We start from the raw sequence: 18,774 nt of genomic DNA, 5'->3' as shown, positions 1-18,774 counted from the left end.
TGATAACATAACATGTTATCAATAGACAATCAAATGATCACTCAGCCACATGACATATTAAATGTGCTTACAGAAAAAAAATGTTTTCCAATCACAACAAAATACAGAGTATTATAGAAACAAGGGGAAACATCCATTGTATTTGCAGGCATTATAAATGGTGCCACAAAAGAAAAAACTAAGAAACTAAGTTTCCATGAGACTATGCAACTTATCTGTTGGTTACCTACGTAGAATCAAGGAAAACCTGACTTAACCCCTATCAGTCATGTTAGCATGTGGACATGCACCTAACTAATAGTGACAGGCTACAATGATTCTAATTCAAAAAGAAATGGGGTTGCATCAGATGCTAATAATTCTAGATGCATCAGCCTGACCAGTGTTCTCTGTCAAGGACAAAATGATCTTCTTCTTCTTTTGGCTTTTCCCGGTTAAGGGTCACCACAGCTAATGATTGGCAGTACATTTTTACGGTGCCGCGGTGACAGCCCGCCGCCCAACCTTCAACAAAGGCATGCCCATTCACACATGTATTTTGAATGCCACTCGACCACGGGGAGGACATGCAGACTCCACACAGAAGGCACTCCAGCCAAGAATCGAACGGGAGAACCTCTTGCTGTGAGGCGACAATGCTACCACTGCACCACCGCAGCTGATAATGGAACTTATTCCAAATGACACTTGATTTTGCCAGCTACAGCTAAAGGGAGATCTTGCCTTTGGAATTGTAGCACTATTTTAAGGGGTACTAACAGCACATGATGAAGGGCTGACAATGCGTGCTGCTTATCATTAACATGTTGAGGCATTCAACACCATCCTACATAAGGGAATAATTCACTCATTAATAGCATTAAATGTCAATTCATACATAATGCTATGAGTAAAACACAACAAATCAAGATGGGGGTTTGTCTGTCTGTCCTAATACTTGGTACCAGTGGTTTCCACAGAGATCTGCATAATGCTATGAGTAAAACAAAACAAATCAAGGTGGAGGTTTGTCTGTCTGTCTCAATACTTGGTACTAGTGGTGTCCACAGAGATCTACACAGGAGCTGCTTTTTTGTGGACTATCCAACTCAAACATAAATGTGGAAAACTAGGCTATGGGACAATCAAAAATACTAATGATTTCAAACTGGAAAGCATAACTGCTTCAGTTAAATATGCTGAAGTTCTCCAAGGCAATCTACAAAGATACATATCTGATGCAGTAGGAATTACTGCCTATTCTGTTAATAAATGGGATACCATGAGACATCAATAAAAGAACACAAATTAATAAATGGGTCAAACCATAAAAACCTTACCATCACAGTGGTAAACAGCAATTTAAAATGTCACCACTGTGTATCTACCAGTGTTAGGAAGGCGTGCTAGATCCTGTCTAATTCTAAGGAGTATATCAATCACTCCTGGGATATCAATATACCGTTTTAGGTCTCATTATTCTGATCAACTATTGAAAAGAATAACACAGAATATAGCCTTCAATCAAGCCACCTGAAGGAACCTGAAAAGGTACAACATTTCTTTGCAAAAAAAAATGATTTGGGCAACTTGAACTATTTGGAAAAGGTTTAAGAAATGTCAAAATGTCATTATATTTTCTTACAGGTTACACAGAAGTTAATGCTTCCTAGTTGATAAGGCAATGTCTGATCCAGCTATATTTGAACCTCTGCACCTGGAGCACACTGGAGAGTTAGTGCCAGATCTGGGAAACTAATATCAAAAATTAATATCAATAATACAAAAAATGAGGCACTTACTTTCACTTAATATCAGGAGAAGTTATAAACACAAGTATTTTATTGCAGTAAGCAGAAAACTGGCATGCCTTCACTAACAAGAATTGCAATAAAGTGACAAATGGAACACAGAACATTTTTGATAGTTTAAAGGTTGGTTAAATCTTATTGATTTAAAGCAAACTGCATTCTTCAGTACTACTATAAAACAAGCAGCTGTTGTACCAGTACTTAGTACAGAAGAGCTGCTAAACTCGGTTATCATTTGTCCTCAAACTTTAGTAGAACCAGCAATTGACTACTGTATCTTACTGTATCTGTCATATACTCACAGGTATAATAATAATATGGTAAACTATGTTACATTTAGGGCTATAACAAGTTTCCAACACAAAGAAATAAACTGCCTTAAACAGTCAAACCAAGTGCTGCTGAATACTGACCTATGCAGCCCAAAACCTTTGTGAACAACCACGTAACATGCCTGGATCGGCACTCCTTCACAGAACATGGGACTCAGAACTTGGATAAATGAAATGAGATTTCTGGTCCACCATTCCATCAAGGAAAATATGGCTCAACACTCAAAATTACCAGGGCTTCCACTGGCAGTGACCACCTACTCCAAGATGTTAAAACCTCAGATTAAGTATGTTAGGTGTTGGTGAGTGACCCTGCTATTTACTAAAAGTGATTAATTGGTTTGGGTGTTTCTTTGCCTGTAGCAGCTAGTGCTTTTTATTATGACAATCATTATTATGACAAGTCAATCATTTCACTTTGGTACTCTATAGTGAATCCCTTTATAATGTCTAGGTGCAAAAGCAAAATTGAGCTAAAGAAATACATTTTAAAAAGTCATTTTTTTTTGTAATTTGTACTTGTTAAGAATTTACATTCAGACATCTGTATTTTCTATTATTTTAGAGCATTATTGCCAGGATTTTTTGGAATGGTATACCAACTTCCATGGTATAGCTTCTTTAGTCCCTTAGCAATACAAGTCTATCCACCTTAGATAGTACATATTTCTGGACAATGCACATTTTCTGTACTGGAAAAAAGTACTGAAATCACAGACTTTAGAAAATAAAATTAGCCAGCTTGCTATTCTGTAAAAAAGCCACTTAATAATACTTTAACATGTATCATGACTTACTGCATAAAATAAATAAATCATTCCAAAGAAGTGCATCATTCTGTTTATAGAATGGGTGTGACTGCACCCTTGTGTATTTATGCCTTCTTAGGTGCTTTTTATGACAGCAAGAAAGTACTTACAATCTCTTAATAAAATATAAAAAACAGAGTTTGTAGCTCTTAATAAATAGACCATGTTATCAGTGCAATAAACAGCTCTGTGCTTATTAGTACTTAATCACTGCACTGCGTGTTGTGGGGTCTTCCTTAATTTGTCAACTGGAGAAGCAGTCGACAGGCACAGTGTCAAATAGGAAGCATCGAAACTCTAGAATATTGACAAACAGAAAAAGTATGTGTAAAACACGTTTACAGGGGGGGGGTTGCCCTTTCCCCACTGTAGTGGGATCTCAGAGTTTAAATGTATATAATTAGCAGTAGATGGTGGGTGCAGGGGGGATTGCTCACCTGAAAAAATGTTTTATACTGACTTTTTATGTTTGTCGATATTACGGAGCTTCAATGTTTCCAGTTCAATGTTGTACATGTGGAGTAGTTCTCTAGTCAACAATTTAATATAAATCTGAGTATTGTGATGGCGATCTTCATTACGTTGTATCTTGTAATGCACCCACAGGGTTATTAATCCTCAGAAAGTGCATGCTCTGTCTTGGGGGTTATTTTATACATCAGAATTTGAGATTTAAAATGCAGATGTCATTCAACTGATACATTTTTTATGATCTTCTTGCACTAACTTGCAATTTTATATTAAAGGATGTGAGACAGGAGAAGCCCTAGAATATGACCAAGTTAGCTCTACAGTTCTCACGTTTCAAATAGTACTACTAAATGTTATATAACCTGCTAATATACCAAATTATCTTCTACTCAGCCCTACTCAATCAGCAAGGCCCTCCTTAGCTAAGCACTGCCTGTAGCATTTACAAGAATTGATTTTAAGTATCATAAAAATCAGTTTAGCAAGCCTACCTACCATGACTTTCTCTGTAGTTCCATATTATACAATGCGAGGGTGTATGATTCAGCAAAGAACCCAGAAGTGAGAAAGGTTAAGAGGCTAAAACAGTTGTTGAAAACATAATCTGCCCCAAATGTTAAGATTTGTATCATAGTTGCTTGATCTAGTGCTGATTAAATTACTGCTACCCCATACGTCTCAACCTCTTAGTGCAATTAATCTGGATAAAGCCTAAAATAATGGGGAGACAAAGACCCAGAAATAGGGACAGATTTAAATATTGATCTTATAAACTGAGAAAGTTGATCAAATAACAGGATTTGTGTTAATATGCATTTTATGAAGTATATGAAGTCTGAAACTCAAATGTATATCATTATTTGGTGGCTTCAATTCTAAGTAATGTGCCAGAAAAATGCAAATTTTAAGAGGAGGAGACAGAAAATGTCAGGCAAAAATCTGGACATTCTGCAAACATCTGGACAGTTGAGAGGTATTGCTACCCAGCCCCCTGCTTTTGAGCTAAGCAGGCAGAGTTGTCAAGTAGAAAGATAAATAAATGATTAAGATAGGCAGATAAATACTATTGTTTTGGAACGGATACTTCTTACATCAAAACAGATTTGAGTTGAGTGACATTTGAAAGAGCAAACATGCTTTCAGGCTGTCACTCACATGTTATTGTGTATTCACAATGTTAAATCAAACAAAGTGGACTGTGTACAAACCATCAGAATAAAGGAAAAGCTGGACTCAAAGCAAACAGTGCTGGACCTTCTATGCACCTCATCAAGTCAACAACATTCTGATTCATAATGGATGCTTACCCTAGAATCTCTGCTTTTCTCTTTTTCTAGTCAGACTCTACATTTACCTATACTAGCATACTACAGCTCCTGCAAAACGGTGTCTATGGGATTGCAATTGGCCACCACAGTCTCTAACAACAAAAATGTTTTCTCTCCCAACAATTAAACAGAGTAGGTTACAAATATAAAAAAAAATGTTTGTTAAGCTCTCTTTTACCACACTGTGTAACAAAGAGAGTCACCATTTTGGTCAGCCATAGGGCTCTTTCTGCTTCATGTTTTGCCTCCTTCCCCTGTAATTAAAGTAAACAGACCCATACATTTGACTCTCTGACCCTAATTTTTACAGCTATACCTTGTACCTTTGTGGCTTTCTAACACTCAGACATAGATTCCTGTTTGAAAGTTTTACTTATTTGTCTGACATTTGAACAAGCAGCCCTGATAAAAACCTCAAAATTGTATACTGTTGGTCTGTCTTTCCTGCTAAAAGTAAGTAAAATTAAAGTTCTGAGTGCAGGTTTTAGGCCCTTACATTAAACTTACCTCTGGTGTGGTGTAGTTTTGCCTGCTCTGCTTAGGTTCGCTTAGCTCTCCTCCCACCCCCGAATGCCACCCACCCAAGTACCCTAAAATGTATTCTTTCACCTCTTTGTCTGGTCACTCTCACAGCCCCCTCCCACCACTATAACTTGTGCTCTCACCATTTCACTCTTCCCACCTTGTCACCAATCCCCCCCAACCTTGGGCTGCATCCTCTGTGGTTTCCTCTCAAACACTTAACTCTTTCACTCCCTAGCACACCTTCTATCTCCTAACATGCTCACTATTTCCACCCCTCAATACTGTTCCTTCCCTCACACTGCTTATCTCTAGCCACCACCCTTCCCTAATATATTTCTTTATATTTTTCCCTATAACTCTTCCCCTCCTTTTTCCATCACACAGTGCTATTCTTACTGCTATTTCTCCCACTTCTAATCTCACTAGCCCTAAGCACTTCCTACTACACTGAGCTCCATATCTTCCCCTCTTCCCCCACCTTTCCCTTTCCTAGATCTCTTCCAACATATAGCCAAGCTCCACTGACTAGTGCCCCCTCTCCTTTCTGTCTCTCCTCCTTTCAATGTCTTAAATGTAAACTCATAGCCTACCCACTCTTATTCCTAAGCCCAAACCCAAGTACCTCATTCCCCTTACTGACTGCCCTCACATTTTCCATCTTGTCTTTGTTTTTCTGGGTTCTGGTGACATCCATCCCAGTCCTGGTCCCTCCCCTTACTCCACTCTCCACTTTCATCTGCTGTCCCCCCAAAAACATCCTCAAATATCCCCAGCCTCAAACATCTCTATAGCTCTGCAATGAACATCCAAAGCCTAAACAACAAAATGTCTGAACTTCATGCATGGTTGGCCCAACACAAACCTCACATCCTGGCCCTATCGGAAACCTGGCTAAAACCTCATAGCAATTCCTCTGAATTTCTCCCACCTCAATACAATATCTATAGGTCTGATGACACCCAAAAAAGGAGGTGGGGTGGGTATCTTGTACTCTGTTTCACTTATGCTAACACCTATAGGCATTACCCTGCCTAGTTTCTCCCCTGCTGAACAACTGCTCCTAGACTGCTACATCAATAACTATAGGAAGTTTGCTACTGCCTCTATCTATATCCCCCCAGGTAAAAACATTCCTATCCTTGAACATATAGTTTCCTAGATAAGCACCTCCATCTCCTATGAAACCATCATTATTGGAGATGTTAATATAGATTGGAATTCCTTTATTGGTGACTCACCCCAGCATTTCATAAACCTGTATGGATTCTCACAACTGATCACTAACCCGTACCCCCTACAGTATAAACACTACTCATTTCAAAATTGACTGGATCTTGACCAACTCTCCAAACAACTATTGTAACCCTTCTACCTTCCCTGACTCTATTAGTGATCATTCTCCCATCCCTATCTTAAGGCACTCTCCTCATCTCTCTAAGCCCCATCTCTACAGAGATTGTAGGAAACTGAATAACTTTTCCCCTAAATCCTTTTAACTATAGACTGTCTGCCATCAACTGGTCTGTCCTAAAAACTCTCCTGCTCAATGATGCTGTTACTAAATTCAGCCACATTTTCCTTGATGTTCTAAACTGTCTTGCCCCAACTCGCAAAATCAGAATCAAATCTAATTTCACACCCTGGCTCTCCAAAGCTACTCATGCTTTGATGCATGAAAGAGATGCTCTTTGGAAAGAATGGCAAACCACTGAAACTCCCTCCTTTCTCCAAGGTTAAAAGCAACTCAGAAATTGTGTAAAAAAGCTTATTAGTTTGGATAAACACCAATATTTCTCAAAATTTCAAAGCTCTCACCCAAATTAAAAAATTCTGGATTACTATCAACTCCCTGCTCCACACTGGTTCTCCTACCATCTCTGACACTTTCCCCTATCACTCTCCCTCTGAAACTGCAGACTTACTCAACAAACACTTCATAGACAGCATCTCTAAACTCCTAACCTCTGGTAACTCTGCTCATCCCAACTCTTCTGTGTCACCCTCACCTCCCTCTAAACCTCTATGCTCCACTGTCTCTCAGCCTTTTACCTTGCAACCTGTTTCTACTAAATATATCAAATCCCTGTTTTTTAAACTAAAACCATGCTCTCCGTCCACTGATAAACTCCCTCCCTAAATTTCTGAAAACTGCTGCTGACTCTATTGCATATCCTGTATCTATCTCAATCAACTGCTCTATTCAGGAATCTACCATACTGGAAATATGGAAATCCTTCTATACCACTCCTCTGCACAAATGTGGCAACTGGGGAACCCTCTAAATATAGACTAATCACTATTCTCTCACCACTCTCGAAGAGTCTTGAAAAATGTATACATACTCAACTACTGTCCTATCTCATTCATGAAAATTTCCTCACCCCCTCGCAACATAGTTTCCACCCTAAACACAGTACCTCAACTGTCTTACTATCCTTTACTCAAAAGTTGCAGAAGCTAGGGACAACAACCTCCTCATCTCCTGTCTATTCCTTGATCTCTCTAAAGCCTTCGACACTGTGTCTCATCCCATCCTTCTTAACAGACTCTCAGACCTAAACTTCTCTCCATCTACTCTTGGCTGGTTCCAATCCTACCTTACTGGCAGAAAACAAGTTGTTAGATGGCAGCAGTCTTTCTCACCCTTCCTTGCTGTTCAAACAGGAGTTCCCCAAGGCTCCATACTTGGACTGCTCCTTTTCAACATTTTTACCAACAACCTACATGCATCCTGCAGTCTCTCATCTGTAATACAATATGCAGATGACTCTACCCTTTTATCTATCTCCAGTACTCCAAGTTTGTATACCACTATAAAGCATAGAGATGGTTTGGAAGCTATTGCATATTTTTTGGGAGACAGCCCCTTCTCAAATTTTGTGGTTGGTATGGTAGGCTTATGTCTTAAGAATAATTATTTCTACTTTGATAATGTGCTTTATAGACAAAAACAAGGCACTGTCATGGGGACAGTTTTTGCCCCCATGTATGCAAATCTTTTTATGTCTTTTTTCGAGATTACGTTTATTTAATTTGAATTTTATGAAAAAATATGTTAATTTTTATTTTCGTTTTACTGACGATTTGATATTTGTTTGTGAGGGTGGTAGGGATGGATGAAGTTGATGAGTTTGTGTTGGAAATGCATAAGAATCCTTTTGGCCTGTCATTTGATGGGTTTCAGTAAGGTAACAAAGTTCTATATTTGGACCTCATTTTGGAGGGAAAAGAAAATGGAGGTATTTCATCAAATATACATAGAAAATTTGTTGATGGTAATCAATATTTACATGCAGCTAGTTGTCATCCACCCCATGTTTTGAAGGCTTTACCCTTTGGGGAATTATTACGAATTTCGAGAATATGTAGCGAAAACGATTTACTACTAAGTGAGATAGGACAGACTAAAAACATGTTTTTGAGAAGGGGGTATGACCCGGTTATTATGCAGGAAGTCCAAAATAGAATGTGGGATGAAATGAGTATAGGTAGTAATGTGAGGGGTAGCAACAAGAAGTATAATTACAATGATACATATTTTACATATGAAAATGGAACGAAGAATAAGAATTTAGTGTCAATTTATAATATTAAATGTGAAGAAGTGAGGACGCTAATGGAGTACTACTGGAAATATTTGATGGAGGATAGGTTTTTGGTGAATATTTTGCCAAGGAAACATTTTTTCTCCTATAAGAGGGGAAAAAATTGGGAGATATGGTAGCACATGGTAAATTTTGTATGCCAGTTGTGGATATACCAGACACACCATCAGTTAGAGGAACTTTATGTTGTAATAAATGCAGTATATGTACACATATTGTAAATGTGTTTCATAGTATGAATGGAGTTAAGTTTGAACCTAGGGGCACCTATTCTTGCAGAAGCAAGGGAGTTATATATGCCCTAATGTGCCCATGTCAGTTATATTATATAGGGGAGACAAAACATGAATTTCGCATCAGATTCATGGAGCATTTGAGGGATATAAAGAATATAAGGGAAGATAAAATGATTGCTTTACATTTTAAAATGTTGCATAATAGTGGTATTAATTTATTACAAGGTACAATTTTAGAGAGAGTGGGATGTTTACATAATAATGAAGATGTATTGAAACAAAAGTTACTGTATAAGGAAAGTATTTACATTTTAAAATATAAAACATTAGTGCCTAAAGGCCTAAACAATGAGTTGAATTGGAAGTGTTTACTTTAAGGGGGTAATTTATTGTTTAATTATTAATTGAATTTAATTAATTTTGTGGTATATAAATGTGTGTGCTTTTTTGAGTATTTATTATTCTTTGAAGGTGGAAACACTGAAGCGCTAGAATAAAAGAATAGAACATCTTGCTTTGCTGTTTGGCCTCTTTACTTACCGCAGTCGGTGATTCTTTTGGGTCAGAGTTGTTGGTGTTAGATGGCAACAGTCTTTCTCACCCTTCCTTGCTGTTCAAACAGGAGCACCCCAAGGCTCCATACTTGGACTGCTCCTTTTCAACATTTTTACCAACAACCTACATGCATCCTACAGTCTCTCATCTGTAATACAATATGCAGATGACTCTACTCTCTTATATATCTCCAATACTATCTCTGAACTTACCACACTAACACAAAATTCCTTTATCGCTGTTGAAAAATGGCTCAGAAATAATCAACTAATCCTTAACCCGAAGAAAACTCAACTCCTTCTCTTTCTACCTCAGACACTCTCTCACCTTAAATCCAACTTTTCTCTTTCCTCCCTAGATGGCAACACTATATCCCCTGCCTCACACACCAAACTCCTTGAGGTAGTAATTGATGACTGATTAAAATCTGACTTGCACATACCACAAGCCATCAAAAAAAACCCACCAAAAACTTGGACTACTTTATAGGGACAAAACATTCCTCAATACTGCCACTAAACACACTCTTGCATAGGCATTTCTCTTACCTACTCTTCCATATGCTTCCGCCATCCTTACCAATATCCAAACTACCTCAATGCAGAAACTGGAACAAACATACAACAAAATTGTCAGATTTATTCTAAACCAACCACTCTCGTCGCATCACTGCCTCTCACTAAACAAACTTCAGTGGCTGGAATTTACATACCTTCTCCTACAATCGCAACTCCACACTACCTTTTCCATACTCAACAACCCCACTGCCTGCCCTGCTCTTGCCTACCATGTTATGTTCTACCCCCCCCCCATGGCCTCTCATTCTGATCAGCATCTTCTCTCAGTTTACAAACCCAAAAGGAATATTAACAAACTACTTTACAAACACTCTGTCTCACTAAACTGGAATAAAGTCCCTCTCCATATTAGATCCAACCTTTCCTTTCCCTGTTTTAAAAAGGAGCTTAAATCCCACCTACTAAACTTGAATTATGCCATTGCCTTGACCACACAGTCTTAGTCTGTCCTACTATATAACCTCTTGCATTTTCTCTCTTTCTCTGTTAGTAACCTTTGCTTAAACTAACCTCCTAAACCCTCAGCTCTACTAATATAGCCATACTATAGCCCCCTCCTTTCTCAACCTCCTCCCATTCTCCACACTATTTGTCTTTTTTTTCCAGTCCAGTTAAATCTGACCATGAGTTCTTTCCTGCAAGCCAATAGCTTAAGTAACTTTCCAAGAATCCATACTTCCTCACCTTAAAAAAGAGTAAACATTGTACGGATTGATGAAATTAAGCAATGTATCTAAGCTTCTCTATCCTGTTATATTACATAATTTTCTGTGTGGAATATCAGTAGAAACAAACACATGTAATCAATTCAGAATACATTAAAATCTTCACGTACCTGACTATTGAAGTGCACCAACCACTAACTTCCTTCTTGCACTTAGAGAAAATATTACAGTCTGGGTCACTATATTTTTAAATGTTAGTTTGAGTATAAGCTTGTTGTAAGTCATCTTTAACCACAAGGACATTGTTAAGATTTCAGTAGACACTGATAGCCATTACAGGTGATAAAGTACATTAACTAGACAAATAGATTGTTACTGTAGTGCGGTCAATGAAAAAAAGATCTAAATATTTACAAGAAAAAGTTACTAGCATGTACAAGCATTGAACTACAACAAAAATATTCCCAGATGTGCAACTCCACATATGTTCCACAGTTGTGCATATAAGCAAATAAAAGGAGAAAAGATGTTTTCTCATCCTTTTGGCAAGAGCCATTGTACAAAATGTCCTTGTCCATCAGACAGCACACAATATAGCTAAATTTTAAGTCATATAAAAAAATGCAACAGAACGTGCACTAAAAGTCAGAAATGCTAATATATGTTTGCTATTCAGGAGGCAGAACATGAAACGCATGTCAGACAATGAAATGTGAAACAATGGTATGGTGTTGTGTACGACTGTTATTCTTTGCTGTGAACTTGATCTGTTAAATTTGAATTACAGCATTTAAATAATTATTTATGTTATTCATTTTCTTCTCCTTCCATTTCTTCTTCCTCTGTGGCAAACTTTTCTTCTGAGAACTAAAGAAGAGCTGTTTCCTAGTATTTAAGAATTTACCAGGAATGAAAGGGGAATAGGGGTTACCTACTCACAGAGGTTAACCCAAAGTCTCCAGAGACACCATTAGAAATAAACTCAGAGCTGAGCAGGCTTGCTCATTTATCCAGGGCATCAGATATAAAATCCCAGCTTATTCCCTGCACTGTTTCTGTTTTCCTCCCCCATACCAGTGATGTTAAATCTTAAAGAAATTTCAGTTCTCAGTACAGTAGCTAAGCCTACACCTCACAGTAACAACCTGTAATGTCCAACTTAGAAGAAAGTTTCACACACTTTAACCTGCTAAAAAATGATGTACACGCAGCTACAGGCAACAAACTGATAAAACATCCATAGACTAAATAGAATTTTTACTTTCCTCTAGTGCTACAAATGTTAGTGAAATGTCATTCTAGTGCTAATGAGTAAAATGTCAGATAAAGTGATGATGTAGTAGACTTTTAATATCCGCCACCACAGAAATGAACTACCATCTTTGCTGCTGTTTGCTATTTCTCATATTGAGACTGCTGTCATTTTGATATTTTTTATCCAGTGCCATTTATCAGTCGAGTCCTCTTCAGAAGCCTTCTAGTCGTGACTGCCCATCTGAAGGGGACAGTGAGACACAGAGATCTGTAAAGGAATAGGAATAGGAATTTTCAGTCTCAAAACCTTGGCATTGCATAACAGTTTTTGTCAAGGCTTAAGGGTATGTGGTTTGGTTTCACAGCATATTTATTTGAGTGCCAGTCGCTGTACCTAGATCAAACAGAATAAGAGTATCCATTAAACAGAGGTATAGCATGACAAGTTCCAGAACAATCCGTCAATCGAAAAACACTGCACTGTTTTGAACCAACTGTATTCTGTGGATTTACAGTTCTAGATATCACAATAACCCAGATCAAAAATTATAAATTTGAAAGGTAGAACATAATGATTTCATGTAGAATTATCAATACGTAGTAAAATATACTAATAAATTATTTCTAGGTGTTGGCCACACCAAACTGTTTAATGGAGTTATTTTAATCAAATCTACAAAGCAAATCCCCCTACAAGAACAAGGACTCTGCAGGACTATATTTATGTAGTGCGTGAAACATGGCAATTATGTTCTGCAATCATGGAAAATACAGGCAAAGGTGCATAGCGAGCTTTTCTTAAGCCCAGTTCAACACTCATAAGTTGTAGTCTCACTAGAGCATTAAAAATGGTCAGCAGTCCCCACAAGAAGCTGTTAAGCATGTTGTGTGCACTTAGAAAAAAAGTCCAGTGATTTAACAGCTTCCTGGCACTCTTCTGTCATTGCCACTCTCTGTGTGTTACATTTTTGAAAGATGTAGAACACTCGGCACTGGTACCCTTTTCTTGTCCCAGTGTTTGTAGTACGTGTATGTTTGTCTGTAATACCCAGGTTATGGATAGCAAGTTAGTTAATTAGCTTACTCAGGCTCAAATCCTATACCATAGCTCTACACCAACTACCAAATTGCACGGTCATCACATATGACAGAAGTGTTCTGAAATGGGTAATTTTGCTTTTTCTCACTCATTTGTTTACATTCCTTTATGGAAAAAAAATCTCAAAAACTACAGGGATAGTTACGAACTGCAGTGGTGGTGCTGCGGTAGCGTTGTCGACTCACAGCAAGACGTTGTCCGTTCGATTCTCAGCTAAAGCGTCTTCTGTGTGGAGACATGCATGAAGGGGCATACCTTCGTTGAAGGTTGTGCATCAGAGCTGGTAACTCGGCATGTAAAAATCTTCTACCAATCATTAGCGGACCGGAGTTATGCTGTGGCGACCCCTAACTGAGGAAAAAGCTGAAAGACAAAAACAAACAGGGATAGTTGCATTTTTAAGAAATGTGAGTTTCAAGGAAAGTGAAGTTTACTGTTGCCCATGCTAAGTCTGTTTTCAGCATGCAACTGTTTGTTTATCAAATGTCTGTCAGTGTTAGTGGCATAGCCTTTGAAAACAGTGCTAGCTGTACAACAGGTGGTGCAGAAAGCTGTGGATTCGATTTCCACACCATGTAGATAAATTGCTGAGATTGCAGTACACTTTAAGAAGGAGAGAGGATGCACTCCTGAGTGTGTTGTCCTTTGGATGACATGTTAAACTGAGACCCCATCTATCTGCGTTAATGGTAAGTGCTGTAAGATCTTTTACCTCCACCTGCACTATTGAAAAGACTAGGGAAGTTCCCCAAAGTAGCGGCCAAATTTTCCCTACTAGTATAAGTGCAGCCAAGTGTCTCCCTGAAAAGATACTACTAGCTTTGTGGGACTAACATGGTCAACAAAGGATATTTAAATTAAAATGTCTAAATTAAATCCATATCTCTGCCTTCATTTCAAAAGTAAATAATAAAATAGTATGCACACAGTTTTGAGCAGTGTTTATGGTAACTGGGTGAGATAGATAAGTAATAAGATACCAGAATGACTGCAAGGGGGGAAGGACTGGTCCATTCCCCTACCTAGGGCCCCATTTGACCATGATCAAGCTCTGAGTGAATAGCAGTTATAATAGGAGACATAAGCTAGCAAGGTATGCAGTTATGAGCAACTATATTAAGAGAAAAGTAATGTGAAGGAGGTAGATTGTTACAAGAAAGGGCAGATGTTAAGGACAATCAAAGGGAGAAATTAAGGAGTAAAGATATGGGTATATTACTGCTGTTTGCAAACATTGAGAGACCAAACTCACACACAATCATACATGAGGAAATCAAACATAAACCATACCCTAATATGATTTATCACTGTTATACAATGTTAAAAACAATCTTTCAACTTGTTTGTATATATATATATATATATATATATATATATATATATATATATATATATATATGGGATCAATACTTAATCTCGAAATGTTGGAATATCGAATTCCAAAATCTTGAAACTATATAGCTGAAACCCCTAAATACCGAAAGACCAGAAGCACGAAATTCAAAATCCCGATGTTTGGAGATACTGAAGTAGCGCTTCTGGCATTGCGGTTTGTTGATGGATAGGCGGAGGTTCAGGTAAGTATCCATGTATAAGTGTGTTGGTTAGGGGCTTTAGTGTGTGTCAGTGTGTGTTGTGACTGCAATGTCTGTGTGTGTGTGTGTGTGTGTGTGTGTGTGTGTGTGTGTGTGTGTGTGTGTGTGTGTGTGTGTGTGTGTGTGTGTGTGTGTGTGTGTGTGTGTGTGTGTGTGTGTGAGGGACTGCAAAATGTGTGGGTGTGAGTTTCCCTTGTGTGTCTGTGCAATCTCGGAATTAGTATATTTAAGTTGGGAGGGTGCAGGGGGGCTTGCCCCCTGCTTATCTGTAGTGTAGGATGATATGTCTGATTGTGGGGGGAAGTTGTTTGTATGTGTATGCGTGTGATGTATGTGTGTTGTACATTCGTGATTTTGAATTTCGAGCTTCTGGTCTTTCGGCATTTAGGGGTTTCGGCTAAATAGTCTCATGATTTTGAAATTCTGTAGTGAACCTATATATATATATATATATATATATATATATATATATATATATATATATATATATATATATATATAGGTCTACTTCATATCACCTAAATCTCATTTGACTGAATTTCATTTGACTGAGACCAAATCACCTAATTTTCAAAATACTGAAAACTCATTTGACTGAATCTCATTTCACTGAATTGTAAGCCATAGGCATGCTGTGGCTTTCCCTTCCCCTGTGACTTGTTTGTGATAAAAAAAAATTCTGCAACTTACAGTGCTGACTGTCAGAATACCAATAGTCATGTAGAAAGGAGTGTTTCTAAATGTGGGTATGTCTCTTTACATTTTGATGGGAAGTATCTAAAGTAATATGGAGGATGTGTTATGCATTCCCAGCAGTAGTGGCAGCGTGTAAAGTACTGTAAGGCAAGTAAAAGGTATGTGCCCTTTTCCCCACTGTAGTGCGATCCTGGAGTTAGTATATATAGTTAGGGAGTATGTAGGGGGCACAGCCAGCCACCTAGTTTGGTTTTATATTGTCTGGTTTCAGTTATGAAAGAAAGTAAGTAGTTTTTAAATTTTGGAAAGAGGTAGTCATTAGTGTTGTAAGTGTGTATGTCCTTTGGTTTAAAATTTAGTCTTTTGAAATTTAGCATTGTAAGCTTTCAGTGAAATGAGATTTAGTCAAATGAGTATTCAGTATTTTGAAAATTAGGTGATTTGGTCTCATTGACATGAAAGTCCGGCAAATGAGATTTAGGTGATGTGAAGTAGACCCATATATATAGGGTTCCTATTATATGATTGAAGACGCATTCCTTCGAATGCGTCTTGATCGAACTTGAAAGCATGAAATGGCAAAATAGCGAAACAGCATATAAGCGATTTCTTTCCCTGGGAAAAAAATTGTTTGGTCACCTCCGTTACTTTGCCGTTTTCTTCACTATAGTGCAATCTCGGAGTTGGTATATTTAAGTGGGGGGGTATAATGTTTTAAAGTTTTTTGTTTTTTTTTTGGAACAGTGATTTATTTCCCTTGGGAAAAAAATCACTGTTCTAAGTGTTCAGGATTGTAAGCTTTTACTTACATGGGGTCAATAAATCAGCATTCACTTTTTTAAGCATTCCCTGCTTTAATATAGACCATATATATATATATATATATATATATATATATATATATATATATATATATATATGTATACACATACATACAGTAATTATTCTTCAGAGAAATGTTCTGCTTTATGATAAAACAGTGTTAATATTTTGTTCCACATAAGTAGCAATAAACCAGAATAAAAACTAACCCCCATGTCAATATTTTCCACTTTAAAAGATAAACTATTACACAATTGCCACATTTTCTAAATAACACATTCAGTAAGTCTCCACTATTTTCTCCACTGCTGCTTTGTTGTAATTATTTTTTTAATTAAATTGTCGTATGGTGTATAGAGCTTATGAATATTTATGATGTACAACATACATACTTGAAAGGTTTCATCTCATTTTCTACTAATGATAATAAAACTTCTATGTAGAAGAAACATGTCAAATGACTATGCCTTTTAAAATGTTGCTGATTTATCTGACATCTTGACTGTTTTTCTTGATTGTCTGTGCATTTCAAGTTTGAAATTAAGCTGTAGAAATATGCTGATCACAAAATGAATCATTCTACATATAACAACATGTCCTGAGGTTTTTACAGTATCGAGACGTGTTATATTTTACACTGAGTATGCCCAACATTAGAGCTCAGTGGTACTGTTTCCAAAGCCTCTGCATAAGGGAGAGAACTTGGCGGTGGTTTTGATTAGTTTCCCTTGCTAATAGCAATGATTTTTATGACTATACAGTTTACCATCCTTATTACCATAAGTATGTCTGTGATTTGCTCACTATACAGCCAATCATGTTTTCAGACATGCAATTTGCCCATGCCACTGCATAACACATATATGACAAGGATGATTCTAATGGATTTTAAGGTAAGCTTCCTTCTGCAAATAAAGTCCAGATTCTACATAGTTTTTGTACCATATATGCCACATCTGTCCTCTATATATCCCGGAAAAATGAGGTCTGTACAACTTTATACCATGTGCCAGGTGGGATCTTACTAGCTGTCTATATAGATGGATAACCTCTTGATTTATGCTACTTCTTTCTGTGCATGTCAGTACACCGCCCTTATTTGATGCACTGTTTACCTTTAAGTAATTTGAGAAAACACCCCAGCTCCCCTTCTGTTTTTGTCATTATTACTGCTTCCCATTTAAGGGTGTGCTCCTATCATAGGTTATTGCTTCTGATACACAGTGTTGTTTATTTTTACTAAATTAAGTTTCCATGACTTAGAACATTTCCCTTGTGATGTCCTTTTATAGGTTCATAGGTTCATAGGTAGGTACTAGGCTATCGGACCGAGGGCCTACGTAAGCCTAGCCAACAAAGTTCCCTGGCTTACGCCACCCAAGAAAGTTATTTTCCTGTACCACTGTCGAGCAGAGACACAGAAGTGATTCCCGGGGTGTATTTCCTATTTCCCTTCCACTCAAGATTTTTCTTGAAGAGTGCTAATGAAGAACTTTGCTTGTCATTGATGGGTAGCTTCTTCCATGGGAAGTCTCTGGGACAGGAATCTATCCCTCCAGCATGTCCTGTTTATTGTGGTGACAAGGTTTAGGTCCCTAGAGCATGTAGCTTGGAGGGATTGGGATTTCTTTAGGTGTAGCATGTCCAACAGCTCTGGGTTTGACATAGCTTTATATGTTAGGCAGAGATCACCTCAGAATAGGCGATATCCTATGGAGTAAAGCTGGAGTTTTTTGAGACAGTCAGTGTAGGGCTTCTGTTTAAGGCCAGTAATCCTCTTTGTGAGGTAATTTTGTGGCCTTTCCAGCTGCTGCAGATGTCTTATGATGTACATTCCAAAAGGGGCGTTGTACTCTATAATGAGTCTAATGAGTGTCGAGTAGAGGGGAACAATGACCTCTTTTTCCCTGGATGAGAACCCTTTTATGATGAGGTGTGCCACATAGAAGGACTTCCTGACTACTGTGGCGATGTGACTATCAAAGGACAGACTACTGTCCACCTGGGTCCCAAGGTCTCTTATCACACATTCATTGTTAAGTAGACTGCTGTCTATGTAGTAGTTCATGGATACAGAGTTTTTACCAAAGGGGATAACAATGCACTTTTTGGCATTGAGCTTGAGGCCATGGCTCTGACACCAGGCATCCGTCTCAGTGAGGCCCTTCTGTAAGATTTCCACATCATTTGAGGACTCGACTATGGCTCCTAGTTTGCAGTCATTTGAGAACTACATTAGCCAGAGAACTTCTGGGTTAGCCTGTACTTCAGAGAAGTAGATACCAAACAGGAGAGGTCCCAGGACTGAACCCTGTGGTACTCCACCTGTCACTGGTTTGAGATCAGAATTGGAGTGTGCAACTTTTACAGTGTGGGTTCTGTCAGTGAGCCAGTTGGCAACCCATCTTGTGATG

The sequence above is a fragment of the Protopterus annectens genome, chromosome 3.part0 (genome assembly GCF_019279795.1).
Source record: "Protopterus annectens isolate FY-2018-M chromosome 3.part0, PAN1.0, whole genome shotgun sequence".
Taxonomy (NCBI): Eukaryota; Metazoa; Chordata; order Ceratodontiformes; family Protopteridae; genus Protopterus; species Protopterus annectens.
The sequence above is the reverse complement of the archived record's forward strand: the minus strand, read 5'-3'. Positions refer to the sequence as shown.